The sequence below is a fragment of the Xiphophorus maculatus genome, chromosome 21 (genome assembly GCF_002775205.1).
Source record: "Xiphophorus maculatus strain JP 163 A chromosome 21, X_maculatus-5.0-male, whole genome shotgun sequence".
NCBI classification, from domain to species: domain Eukaryota; kingdom Metazoa; phylum Chordata; class Actinopteri; order Cyprinodontiformes; family Poeciliidae; genus Xiphophorus; species Xiphophorus maculatus.
In genome coordinates this window covers 1856165-1880291 of record NC_036463.1, presented here as the reverse complement: position 1 = coordinate 1880291, position 24127 = coordinate 1856165, and the positions used below count along the sequence as shown (strand labels likewise).

Here is a 24127-nt window from a genome sequence, read left to right as displayed (position 1 = left end):
GTCAGATTGTAAAATGATGTGCATTTCAAGAGCTAAAATCTGTATTCTTAGTACGACTATGAAATGAAATGACCACAACCAGAAACCTCAATATATTTCACTTGGATAACACAATCTCAGGCGCAGCGCGATTTGAACCGTTAGGAGCCTCCGACACGCCCGACAAATAGGCCGGCAACGGAAAACAACCGCTAGAGTGATTTTGACGGGTCTGACGTGTCCTCAACGCGCTTCCACGTAGACTTTGAATGTAAACCAGTCGCCTGAAACGCTAGGTGTAGAGCAAAATGTCAAGCGTCTACATTCAGAGCGCACATGCGCAGAACTTGACGCATTTTGGACGCCGTCATGAAATGCGGTGTGAGGTGGTGAGGCAGACGCTGAGGACCCAGATTGGAATAAATAAAGGTGAATTTAATGATCAATCCAGAAATGCAAAAGTCCAAAGTCCAAAATTCAGGCAGCACAGATGAGACTCGATTCTGGTAGCAACTGGTCAAAACATGAGACATGAGCAAAACAGATAGACAAGACTGATGTGACAAGGAACAAAGGTGGGTTTAAATACACAGGAAGACAATCAGGAGAAACAAGTGACAGCTGGAGATAATCAAGGGTTAAACAGGACAACAGGGAAACTCAACTGACACAGAAACCTAAATAAACACAGAAAAACTCTAATCCCTCACAGACGTTTAGTTTGAACGCACCATTACACCTTGTTCTACAAAACTTTTCCCTTTAACTCATCTTTCCATGAATTTGTTTGGCTACATGTTGGTGCAGTTGTAGGCAATGTTTCCTTGCAGCCTTGGGTTTAAATCCTGTATGAAGGTAACACATGGAGACTGGGTTTACTGGTTTCTCTAAACTGCCTTCAGCAGTGAGTGTTGCCATTTGACACTGCAGATTGACAAAGCATCACTCTGCTTCTTCAGTAGTGACATTAGTGGCTTGATCTCCTAGTCAATGATTGTCAACTGGACAACTGTCAGGTCAGCAGTCTTCTGCATGATTTATAAATCCCTCTGTGAAAAAGCCAGTACTCTGAAAGCATCGGCAGAGGTCAGAGGACGGTTTGCAAATCCCTGCAGGGACAAAACGTTTAATCACTGGAGACATGTGTTGGTCGATGAAGCTAATGTTGGACTGTTCCACCGTAATGTCAGCGTTTCATTTGGAGGAAAAAGGTTTCAAGCCTGAGGACACAATACCAGTTGTCAAGTATGGAGGTGGCAGCATCATGCTGCGGAAGGGGTTTGCAGCAGGAGAAACTGGTGCATTTCCTGCAAAAAATGTGTGGAAAAAAAGAGGACTGAAAACAAATACCACTTTGATCATTTTAATTTTTAGAGTTCCAGCAAATTGATTGATAATTGATCCGTTTTTTGTTTTAAATATCCAAAATACTGCTAAACGTGATGTGACCTTTCACGCCTCCTCAGTCTTTTTTGTTTTTAAGAAGTTATTAGGCATTATCTATGACAGCATATGTCAGATTAATCTCAAAATTTGACATTTTTATAACAAATTAAAAAATTCTCGAGCTCAGAAATTTTCACATTTTTTTTCTAGGAATTTTCTGAGATTAATCTAAAACAAATTTGGCGGAAATTTAACCCTCTTTTTTCTTCTATATATGACCTCCAAGGAGTGAAGTACGCCTGAGAATGTTGGAGCAACTTGAAACTGCTACTTTGTATGGTTACCTAGCAACCAAAGTATTGCTAGGCAACCAAAGAGTGAGTGAGTGAGTTAATATCACCAACTTTACTTACAGATTAGAAAATATAAAAAGTTATTTATATTCCCATACTTCAACGAGGGAATAGAGGGAACTTTCAGAGAATTAAAACTAAAAGACAAACAACGTCTTCCTCCTAGATTGTTGACGATGCTGAAAATGTACGAAATTAAGGAATTTGTCATGACAAACGTCAAAAATTGGTCAATACGCTCAATTTTGAAATTTGACATGATATTTAATAAAACTCCAAATATTTATTCTGAATTTCCTTCAAACGTCTCCTTAAAAAGTTATTGGTATTCATGTTTATTTTGTTATGTTTCTTTTCTTTACTGATTTATTCATAAAACCATGATAGTTTGAATACATATTAGTGATCTAATAGGTTTATTATTGATAAGTGAAGAATATTTTATTACAAATAAAGCTCAGTTTATATAAACTATGCAATAGAGGACTGATAATAAATATTATTGATTATAGATAGATTTGAGACTGAAAAAGGTTTCAATACACATTTATTAATTTGTCATCGACTGCTAAATTTAATACTCCTTAATTTATTGTTTATTTATTAGAAACGTACTAATTTGCACATAAATCATCTGGAAACTTTTGGCCTCACTTTGTTGCCAGCAACAACGAGCGTCATTTTCTATGAAATCTGGCAAATCCTCCATCATTACATGTTAGCTGTCAAAACTGAGTTTTTAAGACAGGAAAACATCCCAAAATAAATCAGTGAAGATGTCAAAAATCTCATTTGTGCCACACGGGCTGAACCAGTGAACATGGCTGTCCTCACAGGACGAGGAACAGACACGGCTGTCAGCTTCGTGACAGACCAGCAACACTCAGAAAACAATTCGACTCACGCTTCTTTACACCAGAACACACACAATTTGCTAGATTTTCAAAAAGTCACTCAAAGACGACATCATCCCAACACATTTTTAATTCCATAATTGATAAAATTGTAAAATAGCGCATGCTGGAGCGGCTCTGCTGCGCTGGTTTTTAATGCCGTGCAGCTCATCGGTTTCCAACTTCAGAGAGTTGTCATGAAGCGTAACCACGGCAACAAGGTGTCGGTCTCACAACTGCTAGCAGCTGATTAGTTCAGTGGCCTGAATAACGCTTGAACTTTGACCCCCAGAATCCCAGAGGAGTTGAAAAGGAAAGAAGAAGGAGGAAGTTCACACTGTCTCTTCCATCCATCGTATCCCCTACTCCAACATCTCTCTAACCAGATGGAGACTTAAAGAGGAGCATCAATAGCAAATGAGGTGGATCAGCAGAGCTTGGTGTCATCCAGGAAGTGTTAGCATGTCTTGATATCCTAGCAGGTATTTTTGGTCTAGTTTCTGCTGCAAATATTTTACTACACTTGAAAGAAGACAAAACTAACATAATTATTTTTTCAGCAAGAAAAAAGTCAATAATTCTTTTATACTGATGAAAAAATTCTATTTCCACTGGCAGATTATTTCACTTCTAACATGGGATTGTTGGGCACTGCCCACCTTTGGTTGGAGCTACAATCCCTTTCAGATAAATAAAGTCTGTTTGAATTTAATTTGGACAAAACTCTTAATCTGTCAATGAAAGCATAACAGTGTAACGAGTTTCACTTTTAGAACTGAATTGCTGAAGTAACTCAACTTATTTGCTGATTTTATGATATGTAGACGTGATGACACAACCGTCAGGATAAAACCTTTCCTGATCAAAAGAACTCCGGCGCTGACGGACCAAATGGGACATTGAGAGGGAAAGTTTGTTAGAAGGATTTAGGTCTTATGATGAGCAGCTGGAGGCTGGGAGGCGGCGGCCCCTCGGAAGGCCTGCGCTCGCCGTAAACACGCTTCCAACCCATCAGTTGGCGGCGACACGCTCATCGTGTTCTTGTTTTCCTGCGTCTCTCGTTGACTCGCCTAGCTTTAATTGCTCTGCTGACGCAGAGAGACACCGGGGCGAAGCTTTGGAGTTTCCCTCCACGCCTCAACACGCATTCGGCTCTAACGTGGATGTTCGCGTCGAAGCTTCAGGGCGGATTTAATTAAGAGAATGTGACTTGTTGTAATAGCTTTCATGTTGTGAGCCGAGGCTGAGACATTATTGATTAATGAGATTATCGTCTGGTCAAAGTCTGGATGAAACCGCTCCCAAAGAGATGTCAGTCTGAACGGCGCCGCTCCGAAAGGGAAAATGAAAGAACTTCTAAGACGAAAGATACATTTCCAACAAAAATTGCAGAAATTTTTAGGTTAATCTTCAAAATTTTCTAGAAAAAACAAGGAAATTTCTGAGCTTCTAAAGTTGCAAGTTTTCAAGAAAAAAAATTTGAGCTCAATCTCGGAAATTTTCAAGAAAATAACTTGGAAATTTATGAGATGCAAAGTTGATCATTTTTGACTTTTGAAACTTGATATTTTCGACTTTCAAGTTTTTTCTAGAAAATTTTTGAGATTAAATGTCAAAATTCCTTAGTTTTATTTATTTATTTATTTATTTTTTGCAAATGTTCAACTATTTCCAGGTTTTTTTTTCAAGAATATTTCTGAGATTAAATCTCAAATTTTCTTCCTTTTTTCCCCCACAAATTTTTGACTTAACAAGGTGAGAAATTTCTGAGATTAACCTAAAACTTTCTAGGATCTTTTTGTTGCAAATGCTCAACTTTTGGAGCTCAGAAATTTTCTTGTTTTGTCCTTGAATATTTCCATGTGTAAGCACAAAACTTTAGAATTTTTTCTCACAAAAATTTTCAACTTTTGGAGTTCAGAATTTCTTATTTTATTTCTCATATTAACCTTAAATTGGAAAAGCTGTGGACAGATAGACGTGATGTGTTGGACCCAGGTGAAGCCAAAACACCCAGACATGATCTGATTTCTACAAACAGTCAGAAACTTTTAGATTTTCCTCAAAAAGCTCATCTGGAAGTCGTCGGCTGGCTGCTCAGCGTATCGATTCGCATGTCAAATTTTGGTATCTTGAAGATCAAAATGAAAATAACTCATTTATAGAACATAATTACAAAATTATGAAGGAGTATTAAGGCAATACTAAGTAAAAAAATACAATTACAAGAATAAAGTCGATATAAGAATAAAATAATAAAAGACAAGAAAAAAGTAAATTTGTCATGATCAGGGTCATACTATGACTATTCCCATAAAATTACTTTATTATCTCATTCCTGAAAAATTATGACTTTATTTTCATAATGTTACAATTTTCAAAATCTTGACTTTAATCTCATATTATGTCAATTTTATTCTTGTGTGACTTACGAGAAAATCATAATTTAGCTTTTTCTAACACTCCACCGTAGATTGTTATGAACACCTGGGAATAATTTCATATCAAAAGTACCTTTAGAAATGTTTATTTTGAAAAACTGTGAATTGCTGAATATTTATTTCACCATAATGTAATAGATTTACAGCTTAAAAATCTGCTGTTTTCTAACATACGACAAGTTATGGCCAAAAACATACATATTTAAAAGCAAGTGTTCTTTTTCATATATTTTACTAATATATAATCACAACAACCAGTAATTTGCTAAAATTAGCACCAATCAGAATAAAATCAACATCTCAGAAACAAGTTTATTAGACTCTGTCCTGAGTTCATTTATTACGTTTCAGAATAAAATCATTGATCTAATAAAACTCAATCATTTGCACAGTTCCAATTTCTGGAGCGCAGATTGCCTCTCCATTCACTTATTAAACATTCACAAATGGATTGCTTCGTGTCAGTCACTCTTCCTTTAGCTGATGAAGGCTCACCCTCCATTCTGGAGAAAATCCTCTCAGAATTGGACGTGACTGTATGAGAACGACTGTTTCCCAAATTACTGCGACTCTAAGCCATTAGAAATGAGGGGAGTGAAGTTTTCTTCAACTGAGTCAGGAATCCGCCTCGGGGTTTTCTCATTTTTTTTTCTTTTTAATCAACCTTAAAACCTTTAAGTATAAATAACTGCTGCCCTTAGAAAAGGCTCCACCTCGCAAATGAAAGCCACAGCATCCTGATTCAAAGCCAGAAAATTAATTAAACCAATCTCTCATCAAATGTTGCTTTTTGCACAGATTAATTTACTGAAATGGAACCGGATTCATCTCCCAACTCGGTTAATAATAACTGACGAAAGGCAGAAAGTCAAGCTGCTGCAGCTCCTCTAGTAATGCTCTTGAAAGTATGAAAATGAAAGACTGTTCCCATGAAAGGGCAGCACAGCAGGGAGCCCAGCAGCATGAAACACAAAGCATCTTTCAGAGCTTTTTCTGCTCCCCAAAAACCAAAAACCGTTTCAGTTGCTGCGAGACCAACACTTCCTCTTAGACCTCCAGCGGAGCGTGCTAATATGACATCCTTTCAAAATACCTAGATTAATAGTAATATGGAGCATTTGCAAAAAAAAAAAAGCTCTCAATTTTTAATTAAAATTTGAAATTACAATATTATTGGTGCTAAATATTACATAGATTTCTGCCTTGGCAGGATTTCTGTTCTCCTGCTAGTTTATCAAGATTTTTTATTTTATTTTTTTGTTTTGTGACTCCATGTTTGTTGAGAAATTCTGCAGCAATGCAACTTGAATTTTAAAAAGTAACTTTTTCCACACCACACTGGTGCATAAACAAACCATCACTCAGTCAAGAAAAACCTTAAAATAAAGATGATTGGATGCAACATGATGAGCGTTTAGAACAAGCTTTAAAAAACACAAACCTCACCAAGTAATTTTGGTTTAATTTCTACTGCAGATATTTTACTTAAAATAAGACTAAACTAATTTACAAGTAACTTTTCAGAATGATAAAAGAGCTTGTCTAATGTTAATATTGATGAAAAAGAGTTGGTTCTACTGGAAGATGTTTCTTGCTGAAAAGTTACTTTCAAGTTAGTTTGTCATATTTAAAGTGTATTAAAATACTTGTACTAGAAACTAAGCAAAAATACTTGGTTAGATTTAGTGATTTTTTATGGAATCTCCATTCCTTTCATTGTGAGACGACAAGCACCGATTGGTTGGACATCTGCTGAATTAGGTCAGTTATTAACTTTAGATATAGGAGTTTATTTTAAGTCAATAATTCCTTAATAGTGTTGAAAAATTACTAGCTGATTATTTCACTAAAACATGGGGAAAATATCTTGTTATAAGTGAAACAATCACTATAGGAACTAGTGATTAATATAATTAAATGTCCCTGCTCCACCCATTTCAGTGCTTGGGAGATACACCTAATAAAACCAGGACATTGTTACTGATATTTCCATTTTAAGCTGTAAAAGCAAAGTGTTATTGTGCTATTCTTAAACAAAACTCATTAATTGTTGATATGAAAATCCTCCGGTTAGGTTAGGCTTCCAGATCCTCTGAACCGCTGTCAGAGCTCATAATAACAAAAGGCCTGGTGAGTATACTTTACAGGTCAACACAGCTGCAAGGCAAATCACTTATCCACATTGAATAGTAGGCAGCATGTAGGCAGCACAGAGTTATTGTTCCACGGCTGGAGCATGACATTTACTGCTGGGAAAACGCCGGGCTGGAGGTGAGTGGGCTGTGCTGAGCAGGAAGACGTAAACCCTCCACTCTGTGCTTCTTCCATCCCCAACGAATGAATTACAACATTGAAGCTCGGGGATATATATACATTTATGCTAGTCCAGTCCTCAGATGCGGAAAGCCAAGACTTGTAAGTACATTAAAAACGAATTGTTATGAATTATTTAAAATGCAACAACAATCTTGGTATTGAAAATAAATTCAAAAGCCTTTTTGGAAAGAATAAAAGAACCGCCTTCCTCCTTAAAGCGGCTAAAATTAGAAGAAAACAGAAGGACTAATCTCAGGAAGATCTCACTGTCGCCATCTTGCAACATCAACATTAAAGGTGACCTGCTATGCTTCTTCAAACTGGTTAGAATGGGTCTATGGTCTAAACAAAACATTTTCATTACATTTTTTGCACAAAATATTTCTTAAATAATAAGTTTTTAGTCAGAATGAATTTGTTTAGGTTCTCTTTTACTTTAAATCCAAATAGGCTGCTGCTGGCCACGCCCCCAACTCAACACTTACACTCACCTGAATAGATGAGCAATTATACAATCGGACATGTTTGAAAAGCAGAACTGGAGCCTACTACATAACCAAAAAAAAAAAAAAAAACACAGGAAATGTTTTCAGGAAAGGAATCTGTAAGCTTGATGAATGTGTCCTTTAAATTCTGGGAATTTAATGCTTAAACTTTCATGATCCAAGAACTTAACCTGTTACTCCCAGGAAATTAACTTGGAAATTTCAGTAAAGTGCTCTCTAATTTTTGGGAATGTACATTTCAAGAATTTAGAAAGAGGACCCTTCAAGTTCATGGAAAGTAACTTGTCTATTTCAGAAAAATATCTCAAAAACAACTCCCTAAATTCCACAAAAGTCCCCAGCGTTTTACAGGAAAGTCACCTAAATTCACAGATGCGCAATTATAAAACTGTACAGCTTTGAAAGGCAGAAGTGGAACCTCCTGCACAACCAACAAGGATGCAGCAAGTGGTTTCTGCATGGTAAGTAAAAAAACAAAACACTCATCTTTTCCAGCAGCCATTGTGCAGCGCATACAGCAGTAAATCCAGCTGACCAAACGTGCTGGAGTTCCACTTGGGTTGCTAGGGAACCAGTGCCCATCAAATGTGACTCAAAAATTGGGAGGTTTTTGAAATGACTCATTTTCCAGACACTGCTTTAACTCGCTCCCAAAAAGCGATAGGGTGTTTATTTTAAACACTTTAGAAGCAGCTGAGACCCAAAGATGTGATAAATGTGAATTCTGTCTCATTTAAAGCTCATTTTTTCCTGCTAAATCTTTCCCTGACATTTATTCCTTTTTACGGCTGATTTCACTGTTTGGTATTTCCCTGCTCTTGTTATTCGTTTTGTCAACTTTGGAGTCAAAGTTAAGGAAAAGGAAACTAGTGAAATGTCGAGAGGTGAGAGGCTCAACCTTAAGACATTTGCAGAGGTAATCAATCAGACTGACAGCGGTGCCACCGTTCGGTTTGCCTCATGGTTGTAAAACACAGAGGGCACTTTGCCACGTAACGAAGCAGGACCGCTCATAAAAGTAATTAATTTCTAAACATCATCATAGGAAACACCAATTAGGAACAAGGGATAACAATATAAGGTCATGGTGGAGACTTTCTACTCGATTATGTGCTTCAAGAACAGAAGTTCAGCCATTATTATGCCTTTATCTGGGTAAGCTGATTATCAACCTTGCAATAAATCAATGTGAGAATATCAACAGTAGGGGTAGAATTATTAAGGAGTTTAATAAACTGGTGCTGTAATGTGACCACTTTATAGCAGGCTGCTGCAGTGCGTCTGAACACGGCGGCTTTAATAAAAGAAACGTGGTCAGATTTGCCAGTCGTCTCATTCACAACTGGAAATTGGTTTTCAAAAGCAGTTTCTTCATAATTGGTGGCAGTTCAGGGTCAAGAAATAAGATTCAGGCTTTGACTATTTGAATGAAAATCCACCATCATTATATCAAATGTTCATGTTTATTTAGGCCATTTAGGTATTTGTTTATACCACCAATACTAATTTGGTACCATGTATTGTTACTTTGAGACACTGCTAATGCTAATTGTTCTGTACTAACCCTTTACTTTAAGCAAAGTGAAGGAATTAGCAGCTGCATTAGGATTAACAAGCTAAAGCTATAGGCTGCAGTAGCATTTGTCTTTTGCAAACACTATTTACATTAACAACATATTTATGGCAGCTAATATTTAGCTTTTTGTTTTGATTTGGGTTCTTTTCCTTTCTATTTAAGAAAAATATGCAAAGAAAGTTAGCTAGTTAGCTGCTATAGGCTAATTATTGCTGGATTAATGCATCATTTAAATTGACATAGTGATTACTACTTATTATATATTTATGGGGTTTGTTCATGTCTATCCAGAGATGATAATATCATAAAGAGGAAATGGGATAATTAGCTTCTTACAAAGCTACAAAACTAAAACACACAAGTAGCTATGTGTGCCATTCAAGCTCTGAAAAATCATTAACCTTCATTTACCTACTAACAATATAATTTTATAAATGTATGCTTTTACTAGATCTTTGGAATGAAGATGATAGTAACGTCAAGGAAATAAGCTGGTTAGCTGCTATATTGTGCTCACTATGTCACACTAAGTAGCTAAACTCTACATGCTACAGCAGCATTTGTGCAATTAGACAACGTACAAATTGTTTGAGGTACAAATAAAACTTCTAAGTTTCCAAAATCAGATAAAAATAAATAAATGTTTGTTTTTGCTATAACTTTACCAACACAAGTCATAAGATAAAAATTAATATATATATATATTTAGATATTTATGGGCCACGGAAAACGTAGGAACAAGTTGCCAAGAGAAGAGAAAAAGAAGAAACAATTTTTTTTTTGCAAACTATATTAGTTAAAGCCATAAAGAAATAATCTCATGCTCTGAAAAGCAGTTTTGGAGGTTTTAAAATGGTAAATTTGTGTTTTAATTCAGCTACCGTCTTTGAATGGTTTTTCACACGGCTATCACTGTTGGTTTTGGCTACAAGACGCGTGTCTGAAAGCAAGAATGAGAATTTAACCAAGAAGGTACTTCAGCATGAAAGCTGAAGAAGGTAATTTTTAATAAAATGTTTTTTACATATCTGTAACAACTGTCACTGTGTCCTGACAGTACAATATGAGACAGATAATCTGTTTAAAAAATCAAGCTCCTCTTTCTCATCCTGGCAGTACTATTACCATCTGCAGAAATATGCTACTTCCAGTCAGAGTCAGGAGGAGGGTCTTAGTGCTGTCAATCAAGCTTGTGTACACACTGGTCGTTCCCCACAGCCGTGTCTAGCATGAATGCTGAAGCTTTTAGCATAGCCACCGTTCATCAGCGGATAAACAGTTTTTCTGTAATTATGAGTTGATTCTACACCACTAATACAGCTGAAGTAAACCGGCAATATTTAGCAGCGCGTACACGAGCCTTTTCCAAAATTCAATCTTCAAAATCAGAAACTTAAATTAATTGATAAAATCAGTTTATTATAGGCATTCTTCTTTTGCCAGGGCTTGCAACGTTTTTACAGTTTGGGATAAGAAAAGAAAACGGGGAGATACAAGCAGTGAGAAACGAGGCAGCTGGTTTGTTTTGGATTTCTTAACATGAACTGTTGGTTTGCGATATAAAAAAAAAAACACGCAGAAAGCACTTCCTCTCTGGATGTTTTTCCTTCTTTTTCAGTGAGTAAATGAGTTACATTTGAGTGAGTCTGGATGATTAAAATGAAAACTGGGATAAAAAGAGGAACAGGCCGCTGCTGGAGTCTGTGAAGGACATCTGTTGGTGACCTCAGACCCCACCAGCTGCAGCGAGTCTCGTCCAAGTGCTCCTCCAAGGCCTCCGCCAAACCCTCACTGCTGGCACTTCAACGCAAATTTTATGCACCACTTCAGAGTTGCCAGTTTTCCACTTTGTTTTCAAAGAGGTTAGTTCACCCTTGTTTATGCATTTACAGCAATTCTCCATCTACTTTGACAACCCAGAGCAGAAGGACCTCATTTGCATACATGGAGGGATAAACCTAATTCCCCCGTCACAGAAGCTGCTAGAAAAGCTGCTGTTAGTGTTGAAAACCAGAAAGGAATCTGGGGAATAATGGGCTGGACTGGTAGACGTTAGGCATAAAAAAACATGATATGTGGAATGCTTAATATACTCGCAAAATTTAGCAAAAGAATGTTTCCAAAAGTTTAGCAAACTTTAGAATCAGCCCAATTTATTCCCAGTCAGACGTTTTTACAATGTTCTGCAACCATTATAATTGAAGGAGCCATTTTGCCCTCAGTCCAGCTAAATAAAACTTGTTTATAGTTGCAAATGTTACAAGGTCTGTTGAAAACAGACTGCAGTTCAAAAACACAAAATATTTCCAAGAATTTTAGTTTCTAAAGAAAATATCTTACTGCACCTGAAACAGGAAAAAACAAACTCATAAGTAACTTTTCAGAAAATATAGGAGCTTCTTTAGTGCTGGCAGATTATTATGAAATGGGGAAAAATTTATTTGAATAAGTTAAATAATCTGCCCGTATTTTTAATCAATAGTAAGAAATTATTGACTTAAAAGAAACTACTTCAACATCTTGCTGAAAAGTTTTTCGTAGTTTAGTTTAGTCTTTTTTAAAGTGTACTAAGATATTTGAATTAGAAAGTAAGCAAAATTACTTGGTAAGATTTTGTGTTTTTGCTTTAATTTGTTCTCATCATCATTTTTAGATTATAAAATTAAGACAGTCAACATTTTGCAATAAATCTTTTTCTATGGGATGCTATTTGTGGAAAATGCAACAAAAATATCTGTGTTATATTACCTCTAAAGTTTATATTTACTGTATACTTTATGTTTCTACGCTGTGAACTCTTGAAATAAAAAAATAAAAACTTTTGTTTGAGAACACAATGTTGCTGGGTAAAGGTTGGATTCTGAAAATGTAAAATTGTTCCAACAAATAAAATAGTCAGAAATTTAAAACATAAAAAAATTACTGATTGTTTTACAGTCATTCTATTGTGAAAATTTAACGCAAAAAAAATCACAAACCTGCACTTGTTATATCTACTTTTAAAGAAATTACTTGGTGCCACTAGCTATTTTTCCATTACAAATTTCTGCAAAACTTTGTCAATATTCCGCTAATGTTGAAAAAACATAAATTTTCAATTGCTGTTTTCATTGAATAAGATATGCAATTTAAAAATTACGAGTTAAATAAGTTTGTTCACGTGTTAAGTTGTTAAAAAACATGTAGCACCATCATCCTCCAACTACTTCCTGTCGTCTTCTTAGTGGTTTCCGCCAGTAGTAACATCCTGCGGTTAATCATGACTCGTGTGACCTGAAAAAAAATCAACCAATTGCAGTTTTGCTAAAAGAAAAACCAAACAATTTCAAAAAAGAACACCGCATCCTACCGGCAAAAATTTTGCTTTTGAAAAAAATGAGTTTTCTGTAAATTGGCCTGTGTCTATTTAGCAAATTTATTTTCAAAATGTGAAATTGCACAATTAGACCCTTGTTTTAACTTAATTTTTTTTTTTTAATTGATAAACATTTCCCGTCTGTATTAGTTCAGCTGTTCAAATTCAACACTCTTCACTTCCAGGCTGTTTGAATCCATAAATCAACATGTTGCACACATCTCTGAGACCCCAGAGTGAAATGCTAATTTCTTTGATTTCCCTGCATCAAAGGGGCCTTTTATCGATCTTACTTCAGCGTCTGATCATGACTCAGTTTCTATTAAAACATCACCTTGTGACTCAACCAACGTCTGACTCAGAAATTGTTCTTAGATGCTGCAGCAAACAATAAAGTACTATAAGCTTTCCAGTTCTTTTGATCCGTGTAATGTAAGCGGCTCATTAGATAAAATAATTAGGGCTTCAAAAGCAGCTGGAGTGGAACGGTGGAAGTCGTGGCAGCAGTACGGGTCGAGACGAAGTCATGCAGCAACAAATCTGCAGACAACACAGTCCATGAGACAAAACGGCAGCTCTGCTTTCTCTGAGCGACTCGGATACTTCAAATATGAGTGGTTTCTATTTCACTGCAAAAACACAAAGTCTAGTTTCCAATGCAAATATTTCTGCTCTTGAAATAAGAAAAAATTAATTTGAGTAACTTTTCAGCAAGATATGGAGCTCGTTTAAGTCAGAGGTGTTCAAAGTGTGGCCCAAGGGCCATTTGTGGGCCTTGTAATGATTTTATTCGGCCGCTGACCACAAATCAAGAATAGTAGAAAATTTGGCCAACAAAGGAGAAAACAATTCATGAACCTAAATAGAAAAATAAATAATCACAATAAACAAATTTTTCATTTTTATCTGATGATTTTTGTGGCCTGTCTGTTTTGGCCTTCGTGGGAAAAAGTTTGGACACCAATAATTCCTCAATATTGATGAAAAAGTGCAAGTTGTTATAAGTTCAATAATCTGCAAGTGGAACTAGTAGATTTTTTAATCAAAATTAATAAATTATTATTTAATTGCAGAATTTGTGCATCCTAGGTGCACAAAGTAGAGTCATCATAGATCCTTCCTCTGCTGCAGCTCAGTATCCACAATAACACATAATGCATATCGCATTCATTTTTATTATTATCCCACTTAGCTCCTTTTAATCTGAATATTTTATTTTTATTTAACCATTCAGTAATGTTTTTTTTATGTTAAAATGTAATAATATGTAATAACATAATCAAATAAAATTCAGTGAATGTTTGTATTTATGTTTAACTTGCTGCTTGTACACTGCAAAAACATAAAATCTGACCAAGAACTTTGGTTTAGTTTGTAGTGCAAATATGTTAGTACACTTAAAATAAGACAGAACTAACTTATAAGTAATGTTTCAGCAAAAATAGGAGCTTGTGTAAGTCAATAATACCCTAATATTGATTTTTAAAAGTACTAGGTTAATGAAGTTTTACTTATAAAAGGACATTTTCCCATGTTTTCAGTGTAATAATCTGCAGGTGGAACTTGTAGTTTTTGATCAATATTAAGGAATTATTTATTGAAATCAAGCTCCAATATCTTGATGAAAAGTTACATTTAAGTTAGTTCTGTCTTATTTAAAGATATTTGCACTAGAAATTAGACAAAAATACTCAGTAAGATGTAGTTTTCACAGTGTACACAAAAAGTTTTGTATTGATTTGTGAATAATTATATAAGATGCATTTTATAAAATGAACTCTTTCTATCAAGTGTCTTAAATCAGCGCAGCAGAAAACGAGGCCATGCTGTTGAAAATGTGACGGTTTAGTTTGCAAATCAATTTAAATTTGAGGGAATATTTCCCAGCAGGCTCTCTGCTTTCTTCCAGGGGGCATCAGGTGATTGACAGCGAGCATGTAAGCAAGTTATACCAAAACACTGAACTGGGGCACAATGAAATAATGATCAAACAGAAAACTTCCAAACAAATTAGTGATTCTCAGTCACTGTTATGGATTATCTTCATCTGTCCAACTTGGTTTGTCACATTCCTGAAGAATAAACGGCAGTAAATGTCTTTTTTCCCCTGGAGGTCGTGAAACGAGGCTTCATATCCCAAACAGAATGAGGAACGTTAATATGACGAGCAGCGTCCTCCATTAATGGAGTTCCGGATTAGACAGACGCTGATGAATTTCATTTAAAATCACTGAAGACACAATAATTGTGCTTTTTATTTCATCCCAAAAAGTCAAACATATTCTGAATCGTAATTAATCTGTTTGCTTTTAGATCCAAGTAGAAATCAGTGAGGTGACTGGAGGCGATAAAACGTGGTGGGGTTTAGAAATGATGATAGAGGGCTTCCTTCTTGACCCCGAGGTCAAATGTTTGTTTGGATATAAGTGGAGAATTAGTCGTTTAATCACTCAAGTCTTTCATCATTAAGAGGCTCTTCAGTTTACTAATTTCCAGCACCGCAGTAAGATGTTCCTCTGACTGCAAAACCGTCCAAAACTAACAGAAATATCTGACAAAGCAAACATTCTCCGCTGTTTGTGCTCATCTGGAAGAAAACTGTCATATTTTCCCCAAACACCAAACAACAATAAATAAACACAAATAATTAAGATCAACAAATTGGATGAGGCAAGCATTTTAAAAATGTTTGTTGCATTTTTAAATAATATTTTCAACCAGATGTGGATGATTCATCCATACAACGTGCATGTGTTTTTCTAATATTTGCTACAAAATAATCACTAAAAAATATTCTCACTAAGTTTTCTGGCATTTAGCAAATTTAATTTATTTTGGTAACTATAACTGATCTAAAACAAGAAAAGTTTACTTCAGACAGAGAGGAAAAATGGTCTTTTTATTTGGAAAATATATAAATATCTGGCTTGAATTGTAAAAAGAACAAAGAATAAACATCAGAATGTCAAAATAAGAAAACTAACTTACAAGTAAGTTTTCAGCAAGAAACAGGAGCTTGCTTTAAGTTAATAATTCCTTAATATTGACAAAAAGTATCAGATTATTTCACTTATTACATGGAAAATATCTTGTTATAAGTGAAATAATCAGCCAGAGGAGCAAGTCTATATATTTTATTAGTATTAATAAATTATCTACTTGTTGAAAAGTTACTTGTAAGTTAGTTTTGTCTTAATTCAAGTGTACTGAAATATTTGCACTAGAAGCTAAACCAAAAATACTTGGTAATATTTTGTGTTTTTGCTTTCATTACATGAGTAAAGTACGCAATACTCTGTGCAATGAATAACATATTCTATTTTTTTAAAGCATACAACAAAGGCCTGCTGTAGAATGTCCTATCATCTTATGACCAGTTTTCTTCCTAGAACTTTTATTCTGGAAATAAAATCCCTGATTTTGCACGTTGCAAAGCGATTACACGATGATTTGTCAAGGTAAGCAGCTTCAAAAGCTCTCTGTCACAAGGTCTCTGCGAACACATCCTCTGGTCATGTTTGGGATAATGATAATACAGTTTCAATGAAGGAGGCGTCTCTTACCAACATCCCCTGCAGCCTTCTGCAGATTTATTACAAGAGTCCTGTGACTTCTCAAGAAGCAACATCAATGCAGTGCTTACGTGATAAATTCCCTCACCTCCCAAAAAAAAAAGAAAAACTTTGAAAGACAACTGTGAGTTATTCACTTGAGTTTCAGAATATGACGGGTGAAGTTTGAAATCACAGCAACACAAAAAAATTCTCTTTTTACATCAGTAGTATTGCTACAGTTTCAGGTGAGCAGAACTGGTCCGGGGAATGCAAACACACAGCAGAGGTAGATCTGCAGCCGAACCTGCTGCACAACAACATCAGGCTGAGAAGATTTCTGGATGGATTAGTGATGTATGCATGTATTTCAGTGGATACTAAGAGAAAAAGATACAAAAATGGCTTTATTTTAATCAGAAATAATAAAAAAGAAGAGTTCTGACTAGTTTATAGGAAATAATTATTAGATTTTTGTTGAGGTTCTGACTAAAGGAAACATTTCTGTTTATGGATTTTAACTGATTCAAAACAGAAAATATTACTTATTGTTCTTGTGCAGCTTCTAGTGCAAATATTTTAATATTACAAGTAACTTTTTAGCAACATTGAAGAGCTTATTTTAGCTCAATAAATCCTTAATATTAATGAAAAAGTATTGATTACACTGGCAGATTATTTCACTGATAATAAGGGAAAAAATGTCAGGTTATAAGTGAAATTATCTGCCAGTGGAACTAATATATATATATACATATTTTTATCTATATTAAAGAATAATTTACCTAAAACAAGCCACTTCAATCAGTTGATAAGATGTGGCCATATTTAATATGATAAAATATGTCCATTACTAGAAAGTTTTGCATTCTCTAGGATCACTTTTCATTATAAATGTACACAAAATTTTTTATATTCTGCTAACATTGAAAAAACACAATTTTCCATTTTTGGTGTTTCCATGAAATGAGAAATGCAATTAAAATTACATGTGAATTAGTTTATGCTCATGATAAGTCATTAAAAAAACATGCAGCGCTCTCGTCCTCCAACTACTTCCTGTCATCTTTGTCGGTTCCATCAGTAGTAACATCCTGTTGTTGATCACATGACTTGTGTGCGATGGAAGTGTTTCCATTGCGGTTTTACAAAAAATAAAACCATTACAAATTTGCGCTTTTATCCTGCTGATGTCTAAACAAACACATTGCTGTGTTTCCATAAAATAAGAAATGCAATTAAAATCACGCATGAAGAAGTTTGTTCATGCTATACGTCACTAAAAATCATGCAGAACCACTTCCTGTTGTCTTCTTCTTTGTCGTTTTTGTCAGTAGTAACATCCTGTTCATCACATGACTCATGTAATGAAAGAAAAGTATTTTTTGCATTACCCTTTGATGAAATGGTTTTGTGAAAATTAAAACCATCTCGTCCTAGTTCTAAAACTTTTTTTTTAAATCAAAAAGCGTAAGTTGTTGTTTCCATTAAGCGGATTTATTTTCATAATTTCAATTTGCACAATTTTATCGCTAAAGGAAATGCAACTAAATTTATTATATCCATTATTACTAGTCTGTGCGTTCTCTGGGATCACTGGGGCTAATTTAAGCTGGAAAAGCTGCTCTGCCACAGACCTGCAGCTACAACCTTAAAGAAATGAAGAAGTGAACGGCTGCTTGGGGTCTCCAGAGATAAAACCCAGGGGTGGAGGGAGAAGGGCTGACATTTATTTTTAAACCTTCAGAGGGGAGCAGCCTCTTCTCTCCCACTTCAACCCCCTTAAAACCCACTTGAATTAAAATAATCCACTTTTCACTTTGTGGCGACTTGAACGTTTCCAGAGGGTCTCTGCAATACTCGACCACAAGACGCAGTCCGCTTCCCTTCCTCCCTCCATCTTACCCTCTGAGACACAGATGTTGTAAGTCCCATTACTGCGCGCATGAAAGGGAGGCGATTAAAGCTTCAACGTCTCTGCTTTCCCCACTGACAACTCTAACGAGGAGCATATTTCACCCCAACCTAAATGCTGTTTTCTTTCCTTACTTTCCACTGAGTGCATTTAAATGGAGCCTATGAAGCAAGAAAGAGGAGATTCAAATTTGTTTTTTGGGACAGCGCTGTCACAGATTATTCAATTTCAGCGCCCTTGCAGAGCATATGTTTGATTTTATGACAACTTCTGCCTTTCCTCCTGCAAGGATTATTGAATCAGGCTTTATGGGCTTTCCAAAGCAAACAGTGCTGTCATCCTGCAGCAGATTCAGTGAGTTATAACGTTTCTAACTCCATTGTAATGCTGAGTTGATGGTTGCCTCTCGCTGAAGACCTCATTTATCCTCAAGGTTTCCCAATGACATGTTAAGCCTGGGCTAGCGAAGAGAAGCAGAGAGGCGGAGATTGAGAGGCGGTGAGTGAAAATAAAGAGACGGAGTCCATAATGGGAGTTAAGGAAGGTGGTAACTGGAGAGACGGGAAAGGAGATGGAGACGGCGAAGAAATAGAGTCTGAGCGTGAAACTCGCTGTGCCGTGTTGGGCAGGAGGCTGACCTTCACGTCTCCAAACCCACAGCGGTTATTTGTGGGCAGAGTTTGGAGGGAGAGCGACTGGAAGGAGGGCAGGTGTGCTGGAGTGACCAACGCTAAGTGATTAAAGGCTCACCGCAGTTCTTCAGAACAAAACCTCTCACTGTCAGGTTCAACTGGAACCCAAAGAGAGCTGGAGAACAGAAATAAATCAGGACCACTGATGTGTTTTTTCACCACAAATTGAAATGAAACCCAGAGTTTTAATGAACCGGAAATGAATCGATAATATTCCAGTTCAGGTTTTAGTTTGCAGGAGCTGATAAAAGAGGAGAAAACTTTGTTAGTTGGACAAATGGCTGGACGAATGGATGGTTAGATGGATGTAAGGTTAAATACATGAGTGACTGGATTATTACCGTATTTTTCGGACTATAAGCCGCTACTTTCCCCCCACGCTTTGAACCATGTGGCTTAAAGCCTGGTGCGGCTTTTCTGTGGATTTTTCTTCAACCACCAGGTGGCTCTTTAGCAGGAAGTGAATCATTGGAAGTCAAAATTGGAAATCAAAGAAGAAAGCGCTGATTTTTATTTAAAACTAGCACAATGCTAGCAGCAGGCACAACGGAGAAATGTTTTCAAACTCTTACCCCCTCATCATGGAAACAACACGAAGAAGTTCATATGATGCAGCTTTTAAGTTCAAAGCTATCGATCTGATTAATAGTACAGGAGGGAAATAGAGCCGCTGAACGAATCCATGGTTCGGCTTTGGAGACGCAGGACTGCGTCCTTGATGGCAGATTTATTACGTTAAATAGCGCCCTCTGCTGCAATCTAGTGGAAAACCCAAAGTGGTGGAGATACCAGCGGCTAATAGTCTGGAAAATACGGTAGTTGGATGGAACGATGAATTGAATTGTTGGATTTAAGGTTGGATGGATGGATGGATGAACAAATGAATGGAAGATTGGATGGATGGATAAATGGATGGATGACTGGTTGGTTGGATGGTTCAGTTTAAAGTTTAAAAAAATAATTCTCCTCAGTTTCAGTCTCTTTTTCAGTTGCTTGTGTCGAAGATGAAATCCTCACATCCATTCATTTGATAATAATAATAATAATAATAATAATAAAGTAAATCAGCAGTGTGTTACACACACTCAGCGCTGTGGGACTGAATCTCTTCTCCCTTAAAGACTGTCCTGCTTTTATCCACAAAGCTCTAAAACAACACGAGCGTTTAACCCCCTTCCCGTCACCGCGGCGACGCAGACATTAGTCTACAATTAAGTTTGTCATTTTTGGCATGGCTAATTGCTGCTGAGATTGGTGGCCTACCTGTGTGTAGGTGTTCATCAGGAAACCGCTCCAAACACACAGCGACACTTTAAATAACCTCATTCCCCTCCAGATCCGGAACAAAGGAAAACATCCAACCAAACCAAAACCCACCTACAGACTCCTGAGACTTTGTTTATCAGCTCCAAAAATATAAACCGATCATATCGCCTTCACCTCCTGCTTTCATCTCTCCTGACAGCAAAGATGCCTTTACCGCAATATTTGAAATGTTATTGCTGTCACAAATATTTTAAATGTCACCTGATGTCATGGCTTCATTGAGCTACAGGCAAGAAAAGCACCTGGCAAAATAAGAACAAGCTGCCAGCACCAAACACATTCTACATATATATATATCTATATAAATAAAACTCTACATCGGCGCCCAAAATAAACTGATTAATCTCTGCCTCGCCTCCCGGGCGACGTATGGGTTTCAAATGTTTCATATTTTATTTTGCAGGTTTGTGTCTGGGATGTGTTTGTGTTTCTGGTAACATAACAAAGGCCTAATGAACAAACTGCAAACCTGCAAAAAACAAAAACAATATAATTACATTTTTCCTGAAGCATATTTGGCAAAGTGTCAAACATTGAATGTTTCAATAAGTAGTTTGTTTGGAGGAGTTTTTACACATAGAGGTTGGTAAAGTTCCCAAGAACATATTTTTACTCAAGTTAAAATAAAAGGTAGCTACAACAAAAAAATTTAAATTTGGGGTATTTTAAAGACCAAAATTAAAATAAATAAATAAATAACATAATTACAAAATAAAATCAGGCTAAATAAAAAAAATATCCAAATCAGTTTCTTTCATTATAAAGTGCAGGAAACTTGTCAATAATTCCTTAATATTGATGAAAATAACAAATTTCACTGGCAGATTATTTCACTTACAAAATGGGAAAAACATTTTGTAATAATGAAATAATCTACCAATTGAACTAGAACATTTTCATCTATTATTGAAATTATTGACCCCACTATCCTGCTGAAAAATCACTTGTAAGTGAGTTTTGTCTTATTTTGAAAGTATTAAGATATTTGCACCAGAAACTAGACCAAAATACTTAAAATACAAAAAAAGATTTATTTTTTTTCAGTGCAGAATCAGAAGTCCAAGTGTAACCTGTCACAGAGTTAGAAAAATAAAAATGGAGCATTGTTCATTATGATGTAATAAAGAAAATATACGGAGGGTAAGCACACTTAGAGTGCATTCATACCAGCCCTGTTTAGTTCGCTTCAATCCAACTCCAGCATGTTAGTCGGGCTCTTTTGGGGAGGTGTGAACTCTGGCCTACCTATAATCCTCGGTCTCGGTTCAGTTGAAGTGAACCCTGGTGCAAATGCATATGTGAAAGCCAAGTGGACTGGAGACCGCTCCAAAGCAGGAAGTGGACTACAGCAGGGTATTCTGGGTAAATACAACCAAAACAAACGTGAGAGGCTAGCGCTAGCAGGAGAAATAAAGACAAAACAGAAATCCAACAACCGCTAAAATCTGACGCTACTCCATTTTTGTTTACATTTTGTGAATTATTGACTTCAGGGTCTTCTTCAGAGGTTTTCATGTTGTTTCCTTCAGTGGTTCTTGGTGCAGCACCCCCACAGGCGAGGAGGGAAACAGACTTTTTAAAGAGTTTGCTTGGTTTGAACCAGTGCGGTGTGAAAAAACCCCATAGCAGCTGGAAATGTAACAAATGTTGCAACTTTGGTCCCAAATAACTAATCTACTGGACTATGAGGTGGAAAAACACACTTAATTATACTGGAATACATTCAACGAGTACTTTAAGGATTTTTAAAAGCAAGTACTTTTGCTAGAGTACATTTTTGTTTGGTTGTTTGTACTTTTACTTAAGGAGGGTATTTGGTTAAGTCACATTTAGGATATGTAGCTCACTTTAACTGCTGCTGTTTCAGATAAAATCAAACTTTTAAACACAAACGAGGGAATAAAAATAACCACAAAGTGAACAAACTTCATGTTTTACATGTTTGTATCGGGGGGGTCCACAGCTTTAACCTGCCTCCACACACAAAGACAGCAGTTAAAATGTGAGCCTTTGTGTGTCTGCAGACCTGCGAGCGAGCCTGGAGCTCCAACCCCGGCTGCTCGCGCTTTAATGCCACCCCTGGGACAACGCCTCCCCCTCCGCGCCCTCATCCGGTCCAGGTGATTAGGAACTTAACGCCGCTCCCCCTCCCATCCTCTTCGTTCGCGTACATCTCGGCATCAAGGGGGAATGAAGGTAATCCTCCGACAGTTTGCCAGGTGAGGTGAACGGCGCAGAAATGGAAGGAAGGAGGATGCGATTCATCATGAGGTTCCTTTCATTTGGCTCGCCTGGCACAGCTGTTTGAAATGGCACCTCTCGCCTGCAGACTTTGGGGAAGGGCGCTTTTATGAAGATGCATGAGTCGGAAAACAGACTATTAAAGTTAGTGAGAGTTCATTAACCTTGTAGAAGTAGGCTGTGGCTCCCATAAAGCTCCATATTTCAAGATTCCCACCATCATCTTTTATCATAAGTGCTCTTGGTGGCCTGATAGTTCATTTCACACGAGACAAGCATTAAATGAGACAAAGACAATAGGAGCAGGAGCCGCGCACATGCAGCGGCTAATGACGGATTTTGTGGCCCGTTCGAGGGAATGTCAAGCGCTCAGACTTAGAAACACTTCAAGCTGGGTCCAAATTAGAAAACACAGAAGGTAATCACAATCAGGGAAGCTGCTGGCAAGCCAGCGCGGTTAATCAACTCAGAGGGGCTCCGGAGCCGCGCGATTGGTCCAGGAGGAGAGTAGAACAAACACGACGACAAACAGCCCAACCTTTAAGTTTCTCCACCATCTGTGAGAATCATCTGCTCTCCCGCGTCGCCGCCGTGCGCCAGGTTGTCATCGCCGTCATCACTACCGATCAGACATCAACGTTTCTAATCCTGCAGAACATCGCCGCCGCTCCTGCAGCGAAAAGAAACTAAAATAATCAGAGACTTTCCCAGAGATAAAGTACCTGCACTGCAAAAACACAAAACATTCCCCATTTTCTGTCTAGTTTCTCCTGCAAATACCTTCATGCAAGTAACTTTTCAGCAAGGTATAAGAGCTTATTTTAAGTCAATAATTCCTTAATATTGATTTTTAAAAGTACTAATTCCACTGGCAGATTATTTCACTCATTAAAAAAGAAACATTTAGCGAAATGTGCCAGTGGAACTAGTGCTTTTTAAAATCAATATTAAGGAATTACTGACTTAAAATTAGCTCCTATACCTTGCTGAAAAGTGATTTTTCCAAAAACTAAACAAAAATACTTGGTAAGATTTTGTGATTTTGCAGTGTGGAGCTAAAATAAACAGATTTTCCCAGAGATGAAGTTCTGTTTGGTTTCTAAGGAGAGCACTTGGAGTAACTTGTGGCGCCCCCCTGCCAAATTACAGAGAAAACGATAATGACTAATTCTGAGCAGATGTGTGAGCAGGCTTAGAAAATAAAAAAAAGCTAATATATGCAAATCACAGCTATTATTTGAAAGTGATGGGAGAACAGACGCAGGCGCTCTCTCTGCATGTTCTTTAAAGTGTGATTGCTGGATTTCTGGTGACTGATCGGAGCATTAGCGGCTCTGAAACCATGTGACCATCAGAGGAGGCGTCGCCTCGCCAGGCGCACATCAGCATCAACTATCTGGGAAGGCAAATGATCCTCAGAACACGGAGGATCCGTGGATGTGCCGGAGCTAATCGCTCGGCCCGACCCGACCCCCCGCCGAGCCGCTTCCTGCAGAAACTCCCACTGAGCAGCAGAGAAGCAGCAGCTGCATCCGTCTGCAGGGAGATAAAGCTGCTGCACTACGAAGCCTTTCCAAACTAAACCTGCGTCTGATGC

General features: G+C 37.0%; 1 protein-coding gene across 2 annotated transcripts in view; it reads right to left on the bottom strand.

Moving 5' to 3' along the window:
- Positions 1–24127, bottom strand: part of LOC111606216 (melanocortin receptor 4-like) — a 71420-nt gene that overhangs the window by 30805 nt on the left and 16488 nt on the right. For both annotated transcript variants that reach the window (XR_002751965.1, XM_023326289.1), the window contains one exon: positions 23069–23200. The gene's annotated coding sequence lies outside the window, so the exon portion shown is untranslated. The remainder of the gene's footprint in view (positions 1–23068; positions 23201–24127) is intronic.